The sequence below is a fragment of the Dipodomys spectabilis genome, unplaced genomic scaffold (assembly GCF_019054845.1).
Source record: "Dipodomys spectabilis isolate Male_0828 unplaced genomic scaffold, ASM1905484v1 ptg000135l, whole genome shotgun sequence".
Classification (NCBI taxonomy): domain Eukaryota; kingdom Metazoa; phylum Chordata; class Mammalia; order Rodentia; family Heteromyidae; genus Dipodomys; species Dipodomys spectabilis.
The window spans coordinates 946,716-950,300 of record NW_024870812.1 but is presented as its reverse complement, the minus strand read 5'-3'; positions in this window follow the sequence as shown (position 1 = coordinate 950,300).

Here is a 3,585-nt window from a genome sequence, read left to right as displayed (position 1 = left end):
GAGAACTTCCCAAACATGCAAAAAGATAGGCCTATTCAGATACAAGAAGCTATTTGAACTGCAAATAGACCGGTCCAGAATAGGACATCCACTGTCACATTGTAATCCACACAGGATCAATTCAGACCAAGGAAAAGATCCTTAAAGCTGTCAAGGAGAAAAGATCAATCACCTATAAAGGGAAACCAATTAGAATCACCTCAGATTTCTCAGCAGAGACAATCATAGCAAAAAAGAGCATAGAATGATGTATGCCATTCCCTAAAAACAAACAACTATCGACCAAGAATTATGTACCCACATAAACTCTCCATAACTGAAGGTCAAATAAAAAGCTTCCATAGCAAAGAAAAATTGAAACAATATATCTCCACCAAACCAGCCCTACACAACATTCTTAAAGATGTCCTACACATAGAAAATCAACAAGACCACAATAAAGGCCAAGAAATTGTACCCAAACTGAGAATCCAATAACCTCAGGAAGAACCCAGTTGCCTCAGCCCCCAAGAAGGTGGATAAAATGGCAGGTATTCCCAAATACCTCTCAGTCCTATCTCTCAACATTAATGGACTTAACTCTCCAATTAAGTGAAATAGACTATCTAGTTGGATTAAAAAGCAAGATCCTTCTATCTGTTGCCTCAGGAGTCACATCTTGCCCATAAAAACAAACACATTTTCAACGTGAAAGGCTAGAACAAAATCTACCAAGCAAACTGCCCCAGTAAACAGGTGGGAGTTGCAATCCTAATGTTAGATAAAATAGACTTCAAATTAAAATTCGTGAGAAGAGGTAAAGAAGGTCGCTCCATACTAATTAAGGGATCTCTCCTTCAAGAGTATATTACAATTCTAAATATCTATTCACCAAATAACGGAGGACCCAAATTTATCCAAGAAACGCTACTTTCCCTCAAATCCCACAGAGATCCAAAGACATTAATTGTTGAGGCATTTAACACACCATTTTCCACACTAGATATATCAACTAGTCAAAAACTCAACAGAGAAGGGGCAGATCTAAACAACTGCATATATCAAATAGATTTCACAGACATCTACCAATATTTCAGCCATTAGCATCAGAATACATGTTCTTGTCAGCAGCACATGGAATGTTTTCTGAAATAGACCACATTATAGGCCACATAGCAAACTTGTCCAAATTCAGAATCATTGAAGTTATACCTTCCATTCTCTCATACCACAAGGGAACAAAATTAGATCTCAACACCAAAAGCCACCAAAGAAAGTCCTGTAACTCATGGAGGAAATTCAAATGTTCATGATATTCAACAAAAATGAACACAGAAATTACTCGCACCTCTGGACACAGCAAAGCCAGAACTCAGGGGCAAGTTTATAGCTCTGAGTTCCTACATCAACAAATTGGAGAGATCTGAAACCAACCATTTGATAAGACATCTGAGCCTCCTTGAAAAAAAGCATCAAGATAATCCCCAATCCAGTAGACGGTAAGAAATAATTAAAAATATATCAGAATTAAATGAATTAGAATCCAAAAAAAAATAGAAAAAATCAACAAAACAGAGTTGTTACTTCGAAAAAATTAACAAAATTGACAATCTTAGCAAATCTTATCAGGAAAAGAAGAGAACACACCCAAATAAATAAACTGAGAGATGAGAATGGAAACATCACCACAGAAACAGCCAAGATTCAGAACATTATAAGGGAATACTTCTCAAAACTTTATGCTAATATGTTTGAGAACTTAGCAGAAATAGACCTTTCCCTAGCAAATATTGACATGCTGCAACTAAACCAGGATGAGTTAAAACATCTTAACAGGCCCATATCTAGCATTGAAATAAAAGCAGCAATAACACACCTTCCATCTAAGAAAAGCCCAGGACCAGATGGCTTTACAGCAGAATTCTATAAGGCCTTCAAAACACAGCTCACACCAATACTACTTCAACTCTTCAATGAAATTAAAAGAGAAAGTTCACTACCGAATTCATTCTATGAAGCCATAATAACCCTCATCCCCAAACCAGACAGGGAACTATAAACCCATTACTTTGATGAACATTGATGCAAAACTTCTCAACAAAATTTTGGCCAATCGACTTCAACAATTCATTCAAACAATACATCATCTAACAGGATTCATTTCAGGGATGCAAAGCTGGTTCAATATACCGAAATCAATTCATATAATTCATCACATCAACAGGAACAAGTGTAAGAACCACATGGTTATCTCAATAGATGCCGAAAAGGAATGTGACAAGATCCAATGCCCCTTTATAATGAAGGTTCTGGAAAAATTAGGAATCCATGGAACTTTCCTCAATACAATAAAGGCTGTATATGATAAACCTACAGCCACACTATACTTAATGGTGAAAAACTAAAGCCACTTCCTCTTAACTCAGGAATGATACATGAATGTCGAAGCTCTTTACTTCTCTTCAATCTAGTATTAGAATGCTTAGCTACAGGAATAAGACAAGATGCAAACCTAAAGGGGATACAAATAGGGAAAGAAGAAGTAAAACTCTCCCTCTTTGCAGATGTCATGATCTTGTAGTTAGAGAATCCCATAGAGTTCACTCACAAATTACTCAAGGTGATTCAAAAATTTGGCAAAGTAGCAGGGTATAAAATTAACCCTCAAAAATCAATGGCTTTTCCGTATACCAACATTGAGGAAAGTGTGGCTGAAATTAGGAAAGCAACTCCATTCGTAACAGCCCTACAAAAACTAAAATACCTAGGAATTAACTTAACCAAAGAACTGAAGGATCTCTATGATGAAAACTTTAAAAACCTGAAAAATGAAATCAAAACAGATCTTAGAAAATAGCAAAAGCTGCCATGTCCCTGGAATGGAAAAATCAACATCGTGAAAATGGCAATATTTCCCAAAGCTATCTACAAATTCAATGCGGTTCCTATCAATATTCCAACTTCATTCTTCAAGGAAATAGAAGAGGCAATCCAATAATTCATAGGGAACAATAAAATACCCCAAATAGCAAAAACAATCCTCAACAGAAAGAACAGTGCTGGAGGAATATCAATACCAAATTTCAAACTCTAATACAAAGCAATAGTAATCAAAATGGCTTGGTACTGGCACAAGAACAGACCTCAGGACCAATGGAACAGAGTTGAAAACCCAGAAATGAACCTACAGACCTATAACCTTCTAATATTCGATAAGGGAGCTAACAAAATACAATGGAAGAAAGACAGCTTCTTCAGTAAATGGTGCTGGCAAAATTGGTTAACTACTTGTAGAAAACTAAAGCTAGATCCTTATATATCACACTGAACCTGAATCAACTCCAAATGGATCAAAGACCTCGATGACAAAGCAGATATACTGAAAACATTACAGAATGGAAGAGGAGAAATCCTAGGTCTCTTTGGCAAAGGCTGAAATTTTCTTAATAGAGACTCAGAAACACAACAAATCAAAGAAAGTTTGGACAAATGTCATTGCATTAAATTGCAGAGCTTCTGTATGGCAAAGGACATAGCTAGCCAGATCAATAGAAAGCCTACGGATTGGGTGAAAATCTTCATTAGCCATACAACATACAAGGGTCT